The sequence below is a fragment of the Macaca mulatta genome, chromosome 14 (assembly GCF_049350105.2).
Source record: "Macaca mulatta isolate MMU2019108-1 chromosome 14, T2T-MMU8v2.0, whole genome shotgun sequence".
In the NCBI taxonomy this organism is placed as follows: Eukaryota; Metazoa; Chordata; class Mammalia; order Primates; family Cercopithecidae; genus Macaca; species Macaca mulatta.
In genome coordinates, this window is record NC_133419.1 from 117,780,557 (window position 1) to 117,799,558 (window position 19,002).

The 19,002-nt window shown below is 44.7% G+C and overlaps 1 protein-coding gene and 1 pseudogene across 2 annotated transcripts in view; both read right to left on the bottom strand.

The window, feature by feature from the left end:
• Positions 1–19,002, bottom strand: part of SIK3 (SIK family kinase 3) — a 299,785-nt gene that overhangs the window by 261,147 nt on the left and 19,636 nt on the right. For both annotated transcript variants that reach the window (XM_077964365.1, XM_028834008.2), the window contains exon 2: positions 4,176–4,298. The gene's annotated coding sequence lies outside the window, so the exon portion shown is untranslated. The remainder of the gene's footprint in view (positions 1–4,175; positions 4,299–19,002) is intronic.
• LOC106993489 (cleavage and polyadenylation specificity factor subunit 5-like) lies at positions 9,013–16,115 on the bottom strand (annotated as a pseudogene).

Genomic DNA, 19,002 nt, shown 5'->3' on the forward strand with positions numbered 1-19,002 from the left:
TATTATTACTTGAGATCAATGTCTTCCCTTAGGCAAATATACCTTTGGTTTTATTAAAAAAAAAAAAATCAATGGCAAAATACATTTAGTAAAGAAAAAAAAATCATGTAGGACAACTTTTTTTTTTTTTCTTTTTGAGATGGAGTCACGCTCTGTCACCCAGGCTGGAGTACAGTGGTACGTTCTTGGTTCACTGCAACCTCCGCCTCCTGGGTTCAAGCAATTCTCCTGCCTCAGCCTCCCAAGTAGCTGGGATTACAGGCGCCCATCACCACGCCCGGCAGATTTTTGTATTTTTAGTAGAGACAGAGTTTCACTATGTTGGCCAGGCTGGTCTGGAACTCCTGACCTCAGGTGATCCACCCACCTAGGCCTCCTAAAGAGCTGGGATTACAGGTGTGAGCCACCACACCAGGCCAGGACAACATTTTTAATAAAAGTGTCCTCCCTTAAGGTGGAGGATCCCTTGTTACCCTGTAATCAACTCTCTAATATTTATACTACTAATTTTTGTCTTATAATTTACTTCTTTCTCCTAAATAAAAAGTATGATACTCAACAAATAATGATTAAGATATTGGTGTATTTGGATCCTTTTCTTTCCCTTGAATATCAAGGTGTACCTAAGATTCCAGAAAGTTACCATGTTTCACAGAAAATGAAGGCATTCTTCAAAGGCCTACCTAGGGTGAAAGTTTTCCTTATTTCCCTAGCTCTACACTTACAAAACTGCATTTTTCTTCTTTTTTTTTTTTTTTTTTTTTTGAGACGGAGTCTTGCTCAGTCACCCAGGCTGCAGTGCGGTGGCGCGATCTCGGCTCACTGCAAGCTCTGCCTCCCGGGTTCTCGCCATTCTCCTGCCTCAGCCTCCCGAGTAGCTGGGACTATAGGTGCCCGCCACTACGCCCGGCTACTTTTTTGTATTTTTAGTAGAGACGGGGTTTCACCGTGTTAGACAGGATGGTCTCGATCTCCCGACCTCGTGATCCGCCCGTCTCGGCCTCCCAAAGTGCTGGGATTACAGGCTTGAGCCACCGCGCCCGGCCTGCATTTTTCTTCTTTTCCCTTCATCTTCACATCTCTTCTCACCGAAGAGCCATCTCTTCTGCAGCACCTGCCTTGGGAGCTGCCTCTCAGTTTTCAAAGCTCATCATCACACAGCCTTGTGTGTTTTAGGTGGCAGGACAGATGCTCTGCTTTTAAAGCAGCTTCCTTGCATTAAGGGTTAGTTTTGAGCCAGGCACAGTGGCTCACTCCTGTAATCCCAACACTCCGTGAGACCAAGGTGAGAGGACAGCATGAGTCCAGGAGTTCAAGACCAGCCTAGGCAGCATAGCGAAACCCCATCTCTACAAAAAAATTTAAAAATTAGCCAGGAGGGGCCAGGCACGGTGGCTCACACCTGTAATCCCAGCACTTTGGGAGGCCGAGGCGGGTGGATCACGAGGTCAGGAGATCGAGACCATTCTGGCTAACACGGTGAAACCCCATCTCTACTAAAAATACAAAAAATTAGCTGGGCCTGGTGGCGGGCACCTGTAGTCCCAGCTACTTGGGAGGCTGAGGCAAGAGAATGGCGTGAACCTGGGAGGCAGAGCTTGCAGTGAGCAGAGATCACGCCACTGCACTCCAGCCTGGGTGACAGAGCGAGACTCCGTCTCAAAAAAAAAAAAAAAAAAATTAGCCAGGAGGCTGGGCAAGGTGGCTCATGCCTGTAATCCCAGCACTTTGGGAGCCCGCGGCAGGCAGATCGTGAGGTCAGAAGATCAAGACCATCCTGGCTAACACGGTGAAACCCCATCCCTATTAAAAATACAAAAAATTAGCTGGGCATAGTGCCACACACCTGTAATCCCAGGTACTTGGGAGGCTGAGGCAGGAGAATCGCTTGAACCCAGGAGGTGGAAGTTGCAGTGAGCTGAGATTGCGCCACTGCACTCCAGCCTGGGCGACAGAATGAGACTCCGTCTCAAAAAAAAAGAAAAAAAAAAAAAATTAGCCAGGCATGGTGGTGCATGCCTGTGGCCCAGCTACTTGGGTGGCTGACGTGAGAGAATTACTTGAGTCCTGGAGGTCAAAGCTGCTGTGAGCCATCCACTACTGCACTCCAGCCTGGGCCACAAAGTGAAACTCTGTCGCAAAAAAAAAAAAAAAAAAAAAAAAGTGGGTTTTGCTTAAGTTTTCTACCAGCCTTTTCAGCTATTGGCTAAGAACAATTTATACTATTGGGATTGGTTTCTGTAGGTAGCTGACCTACCTTTGTTTGCTTCATTCCTGCCACAATTTTTCTCAAACTAGAAAATCCAATCTTCTGTTTCTTGAGGACAGATTCCGATCCCTTGGCTGCAGAGACACCTTCTGGTTGAAGTCCTAAACTACATAATGCATAACGAATGCACCCTTTTCTGCTAAGGCTTTCTAGTCCTTTCTACTTAAACTGTAGGCCATTGAAAACCACCAACCCGTATAGGAGCCAGAAAGCTGGCTCCAGGAAGCTAGATTTCTTTATGGCCGAAAACAAAGTACAGTGGGGGCCGGGCACAATGGCTCACGCCTGTAAACCCAGCACTTTGGGAAACCGAGGCGGGTGGATCACGAGGTCAGGAGTTCGAGATCAGCCTGACGAATATGGTGAAACCCCATCTGTACTAAAAATATAAAAATTAGCCGGGTGTGGTGGCGGGCGCCTGTAATCCCAGCTACTCAGGAGGCTGAGGTAGAAGAATAGCTTGACCCCCGGAAGGCGGAGGCTGCAGTGAGCCGAGATGGCGCCACTGCACTCCAGCCTGGGCGACAGAGTAAGACTCCGCCTCACAAAAAAAAAAAAGAAAAGAAAGAAAGTACAGTGGGGTAGGCTTACAATTGTGTTTTAGGCTTAAGTAACAGTCCATGCGCTCTGTGTGTGTGTGTGTGTGTGTGTGTGTGTGTGTGTGTGTTTTGAGACAGAATCTGGCTCTGTCACCCAGGCTGGAGTGCAGTGACGTGATCTCAGCTCACTTCCACCTCCACCTCCGGAGTTCAAGTGATTCTCCTGCCTCAGCCTCCTGAGTAGCTGGGATCATAGGCGTGCGCCACCACACCCAGCTAATTTTTGTATTTTTAGTAAAGACAGGTGTGGTTTTCACTATGTTAGCCAGGCTGGTCTCAAACTCCTGACCCCAAATGATCCACCCACCTTGGCCTCCCAAAGTGCTAGGATTACAGGCATGAGCCACCGCCCCTGCCTTTTTTTTTTTTTTTTTTTTTTGAGATGGAGTCTTGCCCTGTTGCCCAGGCTAGAGTGCATTAGCGCAGTCATAGCTCCCTGAAGCCTCCAACTCCTGAACTCAAGCTATCTTCCCACCTCAGCCTCCTGAGTAGCTGGGACTATAGGCATACACCACCACACTTGTCTTAAAAAAATTTTTTTTGACCAGGCATGGTGGCTCACACCTGTAATCCCAGTACTTTGGGAGGCCGAGGCGGGTGGATCACCTGAGGTCAGGAGTTCAAGACCAGCCTGGCAAACATGGTGAAACCCCCGTCTCTACTAAAAATACAAAAAATTAGCCACGCGTGATGGTACATGCCTGTAATTCCAGCTACTCAAGAGGCTGAGGCAGGAGAATTTCTTGAACTGGGGAGGTGGAGGTTGCAGTGAGCTGAGATTGTGCCATTGCACTCCAACCTGGGCAATAAGAGTGAAACTTCACTTAAAAAAAAAAAATTAAGGATGAAGTTATTTCCATTTATTTTTATTTAAAAAATAATTTCATTCACTTGGCACATTTAAGAGCCAGGTCTGTTATCTTCTCTGGAAAATCACTCCTACCTAATGAGGTTGTTAGGAGAATGAACTCATAAATATGTAAAGGGACCTAGATTAGAGCCTGGTACATCCTCCCTCTAAATTCCAAAAGCAGGTAAACAATAACATACTGGTTTCCAAATCACTTTCAAAAGATTAGGAATGATTGAGAATAGAATTAGGGCTGTGAAAATGGATTAACTTCAGAGTTAAAAGAAAGTTATGGTTTTAAATGTTTTGATTTGGTTTACTAAACATGCATAGTTCAATCTGTGGAATGTGGATATATTTGTGTTTGTGATGCAACTCTGCATGTCCAGTGAAAACATTCTTACTCTCAAACTTCATAAAGTAGTTATTATCCCCACTTTATAGATGGTCAACTTACTTTATCTATCTGATGATTGGCTCCTATAGTCAGTAAGCGGTGAAGCTGAGACGTAATTCCAAGGCTGCCGATCTCCAAAGCCAGTTGTCTTTCCAAACGTTAGAGTATAGTAGTGTCTGTGGTCTGTTAAAAAAAAATTATGACAGTGCCTTTTTTAAATAAAATTTAAAGCATGTATATGAAAAATACTAAAACACTTATATAATGGCTAGGTAACAATCTGCTTAACAACTTATGTGCACTCCCAAACTTTCTGCAGAATGCAAGTGCTTTGTGAGAAGTCTATAGGAACTCTGTGGGAAAGAAAGATCCAATCCCGGTGGCATTTTTTCCCCTAAAATTTATGTAATATATGTAAAAAACAACAAATTGTATGTATACCATGTGTATGTGTTGTGCAATAATCTGTTTTTAAGCAGTAAAACACTCGGCCGGGTTTGGTGGCTCACGCCTGTAACCCCAGCACTTTGGGAGGTCAAGACGGGTGGATCACCTGAGGTCAGGAGTTCAAGACCAGCCTGGTCAACATGGTGAAACCCCACCTCTACTAAAAATACAAAAATTAGCCAGGGATGGTGGTGGGCACCTGTAATCCCAGCTACTCGGAAGGCTGAGGCAAGAGAATCGCTTGAACCTGGGAGGCAGAGGTTTCAGTAAGCCAAGATCGTGCCATTGCACTCCAGCCTGAGCGACAAGAGCGAAACTCTGCTTCAAAAAAAAAAAAAAAGAAAGAAATGAAACACTCATATATGACTTTTAATTGTTTTCCCAAATGAAACTAAAATGTTCTAATTTATTTATTTATTTATTATTTTATTTATTTATGTTTTGAGACAGTATCACTCTATCATCCAGTTTGGAGTACAGTGGCACAATCTCGGCTCACTGCAACTTCCGCCTCCGAGTTCAAGTGATTCTAGTGTCTCAGCCTCCCAAGTAGCTGGGATTACAAGCATGTGCCACCATGCCTGGCTAATTGTTTTGTAGTATTTTTAGCAGAGGTGGGGTTTTGCCATGTTGGCCAGGCTGGTCTCAAACTCCAGAACTCAGATGATCCGCCCACCTTGGCCTCCCAAAGTGCTGGGATTACAGGCCTGAGCCACCACACCTGGCCCCATTTAGTTAAATTATAAGTTAAAAATAAGGGCAGGAGCCCGGAGAGTAGTGCACAACTATAGTCCCAGCTACCTGGGAGGCTGACACAGGAGGATTGCTTGCTCAGGAGTTCAGGGCTGTAGTACACTATGATCGCACCCTCTGAACAGCCACTGTACTGCACTCTAGCCTGGATAATGGAGCAAGACACCATCTCTCTCTCTTTTTTTTTTTTTTTTTGAGATGGAATCTTGCTCTGCCATGCAGGCTGGAGTGCAGTGGTGCAATCTGGGCTCACTGCAACCTCCGACTCCTGGGTTCAAGTGATTCTTCCACTTCAGCCTCCTGAGTAGCTGAGACTACAGGTGTGCACCACCATGCCCGGGTAATTTTTTGTATTTTAGTAGAGATGGGGTTTCACCGTATTGCCTAGGCTGGTCTGGAATTACTGAGCTCAGGCAGGAGTGAACCACCGTGCCTGGCCAGAGACACCATCTCTTAAAAAAAAAAAAAAGTGGGAAGGATATGACGACGTGGGGTAATAGGATTTGAGCCATGTGGTGCGGGCCTGCCACCCAATTCTAGATTCCCTAGGCAGTCGAGTCAATTTCCACCAAAGCTGGTTGTGGAAACCAGAGTAGGTATCAGATATTCTACCCTTACAGGTCATACCAACTTTAGAAACAGCTTTGAGTTCCTTAAGATTTTTTTTCTGATAACTTCCAAGCACGGGCCAGGCATGGTGGCTCACGCCTGTATTCCCAGCACTTTGGGAGGTTGAGGCGGACAAATTACTTAAGGTCAGGAGTTCGAGACCAGCCTGACCAACATGGAGAAACCCTGTCTCTACTAAAAATACAAAATTAGCCGGGCATGGTGGCGCATGCCTGTAATCCCAGCTACTCAGGAGGCTGAGGCAGGAGAATCACTTGAACCCTGGAGGTGGAACGTTGCGGTGAGCTGAGATCGTGCCATTGCAGTCCAGCCTGGGCAACAAGAGCAAAACTCCATGTCAAAAATAATAATAATAAAACCTATATCATAGGAATGTTGGAAGGATTAAATAAATTACTATATATGAAGTATTTACAATAGTGCTTGGTACAAAATCGGTGCTCTGTAAAATGACTGCTAAAATTACTATAATTATTAATCTACTGTAGCTTATTTTTTATTTTTTTATTTTTTGAGATGAAGTTTCACTCTTGTTGCCCAGGCTGGAGTGCAATGGTGCAATCTTGGCTCACCACGACCTCCGCCTCTCAGGTTCAAGCAATTCTCCTGCCTCAGCCTCCCAAGTAGCTGAGATTATAGGTGTGCGCCACCATGCCTGGCTAATTTTGTATTTTTAGTAGAGACGAGGTTTCTCCATGTTTGTCAGGTTGGTCTCAAACTCCCGACCTCAGGTGATCCGCCCGCCTTAGCCTCCCAAAGTGCTGGGATTACAGGCGTGAGCCCACCATGCCTGGCCTATTGTAGCATTTTTAAGTGGAACTTGCATTTCGTGTATGGCTGTCAGTCTAACTAGACTGCAATCCCCAAAGAGTCAGGAACCATATCTGTTTAGTTCGCAACTCTATATCCAGCACGTAACATTGTGCCTGAAAAAAAAAAAATTGTATAAATGTTAAAGTTTTATGGAGAAGAATAAAAAACGGCACTGAAAAACCTAAAAGAAGACATACGCCATGTACATCAATGAACCTAATATTGAAAAAAACCTGTCTCAAAAAAAAAAATGACCCTTAAGCTGCATAAAAGCTAAAAATAATTTCCCTGTCTGGGCAAGGTGGCTCACACCTGTAATCCCAGCACATTGGAAGCCTGAGGCAGGTGGATCACCTGAGGTCAGGAGTTAGAGACCAGCCTCACCAATATGGTGAAACCCCGTCTCTACTAAAAACTAAAAAATTAGCTGAGCATAGTGGCACGTGTCTGTAATCCAAGCTACTCAGGAGGCTGAGACAGGAGAATAGCTTTAACTCAGGAAGCAGAGGTTGTGGTGAGCCAAGATTGCGCCATTGCACTCCAGCCTGGGTGACAGAGGGATGCTCCATCTCAAAATAATAATGATTTCCCCAAAAGGGTAGTTGACTCTCTTTCTGTCCCCAAGACAGGTAGGAAGCTTTATTTTTTTGTCTGCCATTATTTATTAGACCTTTCTAACAGGTCTAGGTAAAATAAAGCCTTTTTTTTTTTTTTTTGAAACGGAGTCTCGCTTTGTCGCCCAGGCTGGAGTGCAGGCCTCTTAAAAAGTATCTGGGCCGGGCACGGTGGCTCACGCCTGTAATCCCAGCACTTCGGGAGGCTGAGGTGGATGGATCACAAGGTCAGGAGTTCAAAACCAGCCTGGCCAATATGGTAAAACCCCATCTTTACTAAAAATACAAAAATTAGCCGGGCATGGGGGCAGGCGCCTATAATTCCAGCTACTTGGGAGGCTGAGGCAGAGAATCACTTCAACCCAGGAGGCAGAGGTTGCAGAGAGTTGAGATTGTGCCGCTGCACTTCAGCCTGGGTGACAGAGTGAGACTCTGTCTCAAAAAACAACAACAACAACAACAACAATAAAAAACTGTCTGCCCACTCTTGCCAGTTCTATTCAACATGGTCCTGGAGGTTCTAGAAAGGGCAATTAGGCAAGAAAAATAGATAAAGTTGGCCGGGCACAGTGGCTCTTGCCTGTAATCCCAGCACTTCGGGAGGCCAAGGTGGGCAGATAGCTTGAGCCAAGGAGTTGAAGACCAGCCTGGGCAACATGGCGAAACCCCATCTCCACCAAAAATACAAAAAATTAGTCAGGTGTGGTGGCATGTGCCTATTGTCCCAGCTACTTGGGAAACTGAGGTGGGAGGATCCCTTGAGCCCAGGAAGCAGAGGTGGCAGTGAGCCAAGATCACACGCTTGCACTCCAGTCTGAGGGACAGAGTGGGATCCTGTCTCAAAAAAAAAAAAAAATTCAAATTGGGAAGTAAAAATTAAACTATCTCTGTTTATATATGGTATGATCTTTCTGTTGTTATTGAAGTCCATTTTCTTGAATATTATACAAAAAAGTATAAGTAGAACCAAAAGTAAATAAGCATTATTATATTTATTTACCCCACTATCTAGTTCTTTATATTAATTTTACAATTTAAACAGTAGAAAATAGGTGGCAGGCCGGGTGTGGTGGCAGATGCCTGTAGTCCCATCTACTCAGGAGGCTGAGGCAGGAGAATTGTTTGAACCTGGGAGGTGGAGGTTGCAGTGAGCTGAGATCGTGCCACTGCACTCCAGACTGGGTGACAGAATGAGACTCCATCTCAAAAAAAAAAAAAAAAGAAAAAAAAAAAGAAAAGAAAAGAAAGAAAAGGAAAAAGAGAGAAAGAAAATAGGTGGCAATTTACAGATCAGGAAAGAAATAAAACAAAAAAACTTATTTTGAGACACCATCTCTCTCTGTCACCCAGGCTAGAGTGCAGTGGCATGAACATGGCTCACTGTAACTTAACCTCCTGGGTTCAATCAATTCTCCTGCCTCAGCCTCCTGAATAACTGGGACCACAGGTGCATACCACCACACTTGGCTAATATGTGTGTGTGTGTGTGTAGAGACAAAGTCTCACTTTGTTGCCCAGGCTGGTCTAGAACTCCTGGGCTCAAGCAGTTATCCTGCCCCAGACTCCCAAAATGCTGGGATTACAGGTGTAATCATGTCACCATGCCCAGCCCAAACATCTTTTCTATCACATTTATTCTTCTACACTGTATAGCTGTGTTCACGAAAATGGCTTCTTTTACTTCTCCACTGCACAGGAATTCCGTTGTATATAAACTTGAAACTGTTCAACAGCTGAGGGAGACTGCAAATGGCATGTCCATACCCTAGTGCATTGTTACACAATTCAAACAATGGCGCAGCTATGAGCTTGTAATTTTTAGAGACTGCAAACAAGGCTTTTTCTTGAAGTTGAGTCAGAAACAACTTCTTATGTTCCTTAGGCTTTGTGATATATGCAGGAATATATGGATATTAAGGAGGTTCAAAATTTGGTCTCCACCAGTTACCAATGCAGTCATCAAAGACCCAGTCTTGCATCTTTCAGAACTCCATCTTGATGACCCAGTATCCCAGTCATTAAGCATTTTAGTCCTTCAACTTCATTTTCTCCTGGGTTAAGTTCACCATCAGGCAATATATATATATACACACACACACATACACACACACACACACACACATATATGTATATATTTTTTTGAGACGAAGTCTCGCTCTGTCACCCAGGGAGTGCAGTGGTGCAGTCTCTGCCACTGCAACCTCTGCCTCCCAGGTTCAAGCGATTCTCCTGCCTCAGCCTCCTGAGTAGCTGGGATTACAGGAACATGCCACCACACCCAGATAAGTTTATATTTTTACTAGAGATGGGATTTCACCATGTTGGCCAGGCTGGTCTCGAACTCTTGACCTCAAGCTATCCACCTGCTCCGGCCTCCCAAAGTGCTGGGATTACAGACGTGAGCCACAGTGCCTGGCCTACCACCAGGGCCTTCACCAACCTGGCCTTCACCTACCGCCTGGCCTTCACCAACTTGAAGGGCCTTCACCTGCCACCTGGCCTTCACCAACTTGAAGAAAGTTGCTCCCAGCTGTAGCAGTGATACATAGAGTAGCCACACCAGTGCTTGTAAACAATCAGAATCCCCTTCTATGTTACTCCTCATTCAAATTTTATCCAATTCTTTCCTCATTTGCTGAAATCTGGCTGAGACAGAGCTGTCTTTTTCATGGAGGGGCTCTTTTGTACCAAAAGTATAATTGATGGCCAGGCACAGTGACTCACGCCTGTAATCCCAGCACTTTGGGAGGCTGAGGTGGGGAGGTCACTTGAGGTCAGGAGTTCAAGACCTGCCTGGTCAACATGGCGAAACCCCATCTCTACTAAAATACGAAAATTAGCCAGGTGTGGTGGCACACACCTGTAGTTCCAGCTAGCTGGGAGGCTGAGGCGGGACAATCGCTTGAACCCGGGAGACAGAGGTTGCAGTGAACTGAAATTGTGCCACTGCATTCCAGCCTGGGCAACAGAACAAGACTCTGTCTCAAAAAAAAAAAAAAAAAAAAAAGGTATAATTGATAATAGGATACAATCTGACGGTGTGCTCCACGGTGAGGGGCTTGGTCTGCTGGATGTACTTATTGCTGAACTGATTGGGCTCTCCCTCTGTGGTCAGCTGGTCTGTTAGTGATTAGGTGGTAGGTACCACAGACATGCTGGTGAGCTCCAGGGCTGGTGATGAGCAGAAAAGGGAAGGCAGGGAAGACTTTCTTCATGCAGGCAGCAGTTTTCTGCAACCCGCTCAGCCACAACCAATGCACGTCCTTAACCTGTTTGATCTGATATGTGAAAAACCCTAAGGAATACACTAAAAGACCACTTGAACTAATAAGTAAGTTCAGCAAAGTTGTAAGCTATAAGACCAATATAACGAAAATTAATTATGTTTTTATATACAAGCAATGAAAATTTCTATATGCCAGCAATGAAAATTCTGAGAATGAAATTAAGAAAACAAGTCCGGCTGGGTGCAGTGGCTCATGCCTGTAATCCCAGCACTTTGGGAGGCTGAGGTGGGAGGATCATGAGGTCAAGAGATGGAGACCATCCTTGCCAACATGGTGAAACCCCATCTCTACTAAAAATACAAAGATTATCTGGGCATGGTGGTGCGCACCTGTAGTCCCAGCTAATCTGGAGGTTGAGGCAGGAGAATTGCTTGAACCCATGAGCCAAGATCGCGCCACTGCACTCCAGCCTGGCGACAGAGCAAGACTCCATCTCAAAAAAAAAAAAAAAAAAAAAAAAAAAACAGAAAAGAAAACAAGTCCATGTATAACATAAAAAAGAAAATATGTAGATATACATTTAACAAAAGACATATAAAACTTGTATACTAGGCTGGGCACGATGGCTCATGCCTGTAATCCCAGCACTTTGGGAGGCTGAGGCGAGTGAATCACCTGAGGTCAGGAGTTCAAGACCAGCCTGGCCAATGTGGCAAAACCCCGTCTCTACTAAAAAAAAAAAAAAATTAGCTGGGCGTGGTGACGTGTGCCTGTAATCCCAGCTACTCAGGAGCTGAGGTGGGAAAATCACTTGAACCTGGAGGTGGAGATTGCAGTGAGCTGTGATCACACCATTGTACTCCAGCCTGGATAACAAGAGCCAGACTCTCAAAAAAAACAAACAAAAAAAACTTGCCCACTGAACAGAACAAAACATTGTTAAATAAATTAAAGAAGATGTAAATAAATGGAAAAACACCCTGTGTTCATGGATTGAAAGACATAATATTAATATGGCAGTACTCCTCAAATTGATCTACAAATTCAATGCAATTCCTAGCAAAAATCTAATTGGCTTTTTTTGCAGAAATTGACAAGTTTGATTCTAAAAATCATATGAAAACATAAAGGACCCACACTAGCTCAAACAATCTTTAAAAAAGAAACAAACAAAAAAAAATTAGGCCGGCGGGGCGTGGTGGCTCACGCCTGTAATCCCAGCACTTTGGGAGGCCGAGGTGGGCGGATCACCTGAGGTCAGGAGTTCGAGACTAGCCTGGCCAACCTGGTGAAACTCTGTCTCTACTAAACAAAAAATTAGCTTAGTGTGATGGTGGATGCCTGTAATCCCACCTACTTGGGAGCCTAAGGCAGGAGAATCGCTTGAACCTGGGAGGCGGAGGTTGCAGTGAGTCAGGATCACACTATTGCATTCCAGTCTGGACAACAAGAGCGAAACTCCATCTAAAAAAAAAAAAAAGGTAAAACAAGGATTAAAAAAAGAAGAAGAAGAACAAAGGCCAGGTATGGTGGCTTACTCCTATAATCCTAGCATTTTGGGGGGCCAAGGCAGGAGGATTGCTTGAAGCCAGGAGTATGAGGCCAACCTGGACAACAAAGTAAGACTGTCTCTAACAAAAAAAATTTTAACAGGCCTGGCACCGTGGCTCATGCCTGTAATCCCAGCACTTCGGGAGGCCAAGGCGGGTGGATCACCTGAGGTCAAGAGTTCGAAACCAGCCTAGGCAACACGGTGAATTCCTGTCTCTATTAAAATACAAAAAATTATCTGGATTTGGCGGCGTGCGCCTGTAGTCCCAGCTACTTGGGAGGCTGAGGCAGGAGAATTGCTTGAACCTGGGAGGCAGAGGTTGCAGTAAGCAGAGGTCCTGCCACTGCACTCCAGCCTGGGTGACAAAGCAAGACTCTGTCTCCAAAAAAGAAATTAAAAAAAAAAAAAAGAAAGAAATGAATATCAATGCTGCGGGCTGGGTGCGGTAGCTCATGCCTGCAATCCCACACTTTGGGGGTCCGAGGCAGGCAGATCACCTGAGGTCAGGAGTTGGAGACCAGCCTGGCCAACATGGTGAAACCCTGTCTCTACTAAAAATGCAAAAATTAGCCGGGTGGGATGGTGCACACCTGTAATCCCAGCTACTCGGGAGGCCGAGGCAGGAGAATTGCCTGAACCCTGGAAGTGGAGCTTGCAGTGAGCTGACATCGTGCCACTGCACTCTAGCCTGGGCGACAGAGTGAGACTCTGTCTCAAAAAAAAAAAAAAAGAAATGAATACTGATCCTATAATGTGGCCGAACCTTAAAAATGTTACCATAATTGACTGAAACCAGATGTAAAAGTCATATTTTGTATTATTTTATTTATATGACATGTCCAGAATAGGCAAATCTATAAAAACAGAAAGTAGATTAGCGTTTGCCTAGGGCTAGAAGGATTGAAGGGTAGGGGAGGATGGGAATGATTACTAATGGATGTAGCATTTCATTTAGGGTGATGAAAATGTTGGAAATTTAGATCATGGTGATGACTACACAGTTTGGGAATATACTAAAACTATTACATTGTACACTTAAGTGCATGAATTTTATGGTATGTGAATTCTATCTCAATAAAGGTATTAACGTTTTTTATTTAAAAAACTGAGGCAGGTGAATTGCTTGAGGCCAGGAATTCAAGACCAGCCTGGCCAACGTGGTGAAACCCGTCTCTACTAAAAATACAAAAAAAAAAAAAAAATTAGCTAGGTGTGGTGGCACATGCCTGTAAGTCCCAGCTACTCAGGAGACTGAGGTAGGAGAATCGTTTGAACACAGGAGGTAGAGGTTGCAGTGATCTGAGATCATGCCACTGCACTCCAGCCTAGTGACAGAGTGAGAGTCTCTCAAAAAAGAAAAAAAAAAAAGAAATTCTCTCCCTTCCCTATAGAGACCCAGCTAAAGAGAGTTCAATAAAGTGGGAGCAAAAACCAGGCATGGTGGTGCGTCTATAGTCCCAGCTACTCAAAATGCTGAGGCAGGCGGATCACTTGAAGCCACAGTGCACTACGATAGCATCTGTGAATAGTCACCACACTCCCACCTAGGCAACATATATGTATATATATAATCAAGTGTTTCATCCTAGCACCAAGGGAAGCCAGTGAGAAGAATTAAAATCTGCACTACTTTCTGACATGTAGAACCTGTTTCATTTAAAGGGCACAGAATACAGGGATGGAGGAGCGTATTAGAAACCGTCCGAGGAAAGAGCCTTTTGCAGGAGAAAGAAAGAAAATTCCTCCCCATTTAGCAATTTTACTGAGCAAGAGCACTCAAAGATACATGCCTCATTCCATATTCAACATTTTATTTTATTTTTATTTTTATTTTTTGAGATAGAACCTCACTGTGTCACCCAGGCTGGAGTGTAGTGGTACAATCTTGGCTCACTGCAATGTCCGACTCCCAGGTTTAAGCGATTCTCCCGCCTCAGCCTCCCAAGTCGCTGGAACTATAGGAGCGCACTACCACACCCAGCTAATTTTTTTGTATTTTTAGTAGAGATGGGGGTTTTGCCATGTTGGTCAGGCGGTCTCGAACTCCTGACCTCAGGTGATCCACACTCCCCCCACCCCCACTTCATCCCACCACCCCGACGCCGGCCTCCCAAAATGCTGGGATTACGGGCGTGAGCCACTGTGCCCAGCCCATTTCCAATACCTTAAATAGCCCATACAGCTGATCCCACTTATTCCTGAAAAAACCTGCAGTCCTAACCTGGAGTCCCTGAAGAATCCCTCATGGTTATAAACAGCCCAGCTGGTTCAGTGGCAGTAGTCATGTGTGCTTATTTCTTGTCTATCCCTTGTTGATAGACCTCAAGGGTTGTCATTTGCAATCGCATTTTGGAGCTGGTCTCATGAGCTAAGTTATTTTCAGCAACTGTGTGTTTACTTCTTACTCTGTTGACTTGGAGGGTGAGAGTTGAATATGTATACAGCTAAAGCCTCTGTTTCACAGCTTCAGAGATGCAGCTACAAGATTACCTATTCAGAGTATCTGACAGACCTAAGGGGAGGTGATTAATTACATCTCTTCCAGAGTGGGGTTTGAAGTATGAGTTGGGGAAGAACCTAGAATGATATGCTTTTCTTTACCTTCCCACCGCTGGTGGGGCCAAGCTAAAATAATAATGGCAAATGGTTAGTAGGGTTTCCACAGCAGACAGTACAGCATGGCTGTGCACAGTGCACCAAAAATAGTGGAATAAAGGAAAGACCTAAAACAAAACAGACTGCTTGACTTCAAGTTACATAGACCAACAAGCCATAAATACCTCCTACACTGTGTAAATGGACTAGATTCACTGAAATAAACTCCCTGTCTTTGAGAAGTTAGTCTCAAAAAACAACCACCACCAAAGAAAAACCTTACCAAGACAATATTGTGCTGTAGCTGATTCTGTAGCAAAAATTCCCTTTCCCAGGGAGCCTTTGTGTATTTTAGGGTGCCTGAGAATATGAAATATATGCTCAGAACTTAGGAAGACAGACAGACTGAATACATGAATTGGTGGCTGATAAGGAGGGATGTTAGGTAGCTAAGAGACTGAAAGCAAGAGAAGAGGAACGCAGGATGTCAATTAAAAACAATAAAATCATGGCTGGGCGCAGTGGTTCACACCTGTAATCCCAGCAGTTTGGGGGGCAGAGGCGGGTGGATCCCCTGAGGTCAGGAGTTCAAGACCAGCCTGGCCAACATGACGAAACCCTGTCTGTACTAAAAAATACAAAAAAATTAGCTAGGCATGGTGGTGTGTGTCTGTAATCCCAGCTACTTGAGAGGCTGAGGTGGGAGAATTGCCTGAACCCAAGAGGCGGAGGTTGCAGTGAGCCAAGATGGCACCATTGCACTGCAGCCTGGTGACAGAGTGAGACTCCATCTCAAATAATAATAATAATGATGATGATGACAATGATAAATAAAAATAACAAAATCAGAACATTTTACACCTGAAAGCATTCTAGATCATGTTTTTCAATCCCTTTACGTTGCAGATGAGAAAGCAGCCTCAGAGAGATGAAACTACCTGTCCAAAGGCTTTAGATATTAAAGGACTTTGCTGAGCTCACACAAAAAATAGCAGAGTTGGAATCTGGAACGACATCGGCTAACTTTCTCTTTATGAAGTCAGCACTCTTACCTTTATACCGTTTCCTTCGAAGCAAGTGGGGAAAAAATTGCCTAGAAACCAGAATACCAAAGCAGCAACAAGGAATCCTCTCCTTTTTGTGACTATGACAGGCTAGAGATCTGGGAGTCAAGGTAAAAAAAGAAGGGGCAACAAGGACTTAGTCAATTCAGGTGGCCAAAACAAAATACAACACACAGGGGACTTAAACAACAGGAATTTATTTCTCACAGTTCTGGAAGCTGGGATGTCCAAGATCATGGTTCTGGCCAATTCAGTTACCTGGTGAGGGCCTTCTTGCTGACTTGCAGATGGCCCTCAACAGGCATCTTGCTGTATCTTCACATAGCAGAGAAAGAGAGCTCTGGTCTCTCCTCTTCTTCTTAAAAGGACACTAATCACATCATAAAGGCCCCACCCTCAAGACCTCATCTAAACCTAAGTACCTCCCCAAGAAAGGCCCTATCTCCATATACCATTACATTGAGGGTTAAGGCTTCAATATATGAATTTTGGGTGGTGGGGGGTGTCACAAACATTTAGACCATAAGACAATCTCAGATACAAGCAGGAAAAGGCACCACATACAAGAAGGCAAGTTGAAAATGGAAAGAATAAGGATGAAATAAAATGAATTGTCTGGGCACAATGGCTTATGCCTGTAATCCCAGCACTTTGGGAGGCCACAGCAGGTTGATCACCTGAGGTCAGGAGTTCAAGACCAGCCTGGCCAAAATGGTGAAACTCCATGTCTACTAAAAATATAAAAATTAGCTGGGCATGGTGGCAGGCACCTATAATCCCAGCTACTGGGGAGGCTGAGGCAGGAGAATTGCTTGAACCCAGGAGGTAGAGGTTACAATGAGCGGAGATCATGCCACAGAACTCCAGCCTGGGCAGCAGAGTGAGACTCTGTCTTAAAAAAAAAAAAAAAAAAGAAAAATGGCTTGTACTCAGTCCTCTTTCACATTTCCTGCTGAGATCTGGGAGATGAGGAGGGAAGAGAGGGAAGGTAGCAGCTAGCTTTAGAGTATAAGCATTATAGCTGGTTCCTGAAGCTGGCAGCAGTGGAGTAATGGAAAGAGACCTGAACATTGAGTGAGTTAATGGTGATTCAAGACTCAGCTCTGCAACTAAGTGGCTTGGTGACCTTGGACAGCTTGGATGATCTCATTTGCAAGATGAAGATAATAACCTAACTAATGAAGTTGTTGTGAAAACTAAATGAGACAATACTTACAAAAGTACTTTTTAAATTATAAAGGGTTACTTAGGTTTGTTTTACTTCATGGTAGGATAGTTCTGGGGCTACACTAATGCTACAAATATAAAAGAAGTAGAAAACATGGCCTCTGATCTCAAGTGTCTTATGATCCTATAGGATAAATAAAGCTTACAAACATGAAAAACCTTTAAGATAGCACAAGGTGCAGGGTTGGATCAGAGCTCTCATCTTGTCTATTGAAGATGACTCAGGTATGGCTGGGTATGGCTGGCTAGCTGGTGGGATGCGTCTAAGGAAGTTTATTGGTAGGAAGGCTGGGCACTTCATCTGAGACTCTTCCTTCTAGAGAAATAAGGAGCCAACCATGATAGGCTTTTTCAAGAGCCAATGCCTTGATCATCAGAATGAAATGTGGTCATTGCTACTCAAACGCAACCCCTACTCTACTTCAACCCCTTAGCTGAAGATCCCGGGCACATGGAAAAGACAAGTCTCGTCTAGACATTGAAAGAGCTGTTTCTTGGGCCAGGTGCTGTGGCTCATGCCTGTAATCACAGCACTTTGGGAGGCCAAGGCAGGCGGGTCTCTTGAGATCAGGAGTTCGAGACCCGCCTGGCCAACATGGTGAAACGTCATCTCTACTAAAAACACAAATATTAGCTGGGCATGGTGGCATGTGCCTGCAGTCCCAGTTACTTGGGAGGCTGAGGCACGAGAATCGCTTGAACCCGGGAAGTGGAGGTTGCAGTGAGCCGAGATCATGCCACTGCACTCCAGCCTGGGCAACAGAGTGAGATGCTGCCTCAAAACAAAAACAAAAGGCCAGGCGTGGTGGCTCACACCTGTAATCCCAGCACTTTGGGAGGCTGAGGCAGGCAGATCACGAGGTCAGGAGATCGAGACCATCCTGGCTAACATGGTGAAACCCCGTCTCTACTAAAAATACAAAAAAATTAGCTGGGCGTGGTGGTGGGCGCCTGTAGTCCCAGCTACTCGGGAGGTTGAGGCAAGAGAATGGCATGAGCCAGGGAGGCGGAGCTTGCAGTGGGCGGAGATCGCACCCTTGCACTCCAGCCTGGGCGACAGAGTGAGACTCTGTCTCAAAAAACAAAACAAAACAAAACAAAACAAAACAAAACAAAAACCTAAAGAAAGAGCTGTTTCTCTGTCTCTGTAACACAGTAGGGCTCAAATAATATGTTTTGGGACTTCTCTCTGAGTGTATATCCAAAAGAGCAAGGGAAATTATTCTATGCTACAGCCCAGGTACTCCTTTAATACCCAGAAGGCTCTCAGTGGAGCAGCTGAAAAGACTCAGAGTGCCCACAAGAGGGAACAGAGTCATGGCAGTGCCAGCCTACAGAGATGTCAGTATCCGGGAAGGACCGCAGCACAGTAACTGAATACAGCAGTGTGCATTGTCCCCATCAGAGCTGTGACAATCCCTAGCAGAAACTGCCACGCCAGCTAGTATGGTGGGAGGCGGTGTTAAGAGAACAGCTCAGAGCATCCACAGCTCTTGATAGAGCACTGTGGATATTTTGGGACTGAAGGATGTTAGATATCCTATGGACTTGCTAGGAACAATGAGGAAGGAGGCTCCTATTAGAAGATGGACCCTAAAAAGACAGCAAAAATTCATGTAAGACAGAGTTATTTCAGATAACAAAAATATCAACAGACTGAAATCACTGACATCACAGAGGAAATGGTAACTGGACCATGAAGTTGATTTCTTGTTGCTTTCTCTGATGGTTAATTTTATATGTTACCTTGATTGGGCTAAGGGATGTCCAGATAGCTGGTAAAATGTGATTTCTGGGTGTGTCTGTGAGGGTGTTTACAGATGAGATTAGCAATGGAATCAGTAGACTGAGCAAAGAAAATCCATCTTCACCAATGTGGGCTGGCATCATCCAACTGGTCGAGGGAGCAAATAGAACCAAAAAGTCAGAGGAAGGGCAAATTTGCTCTCTCTGCTTGAGCAAGGA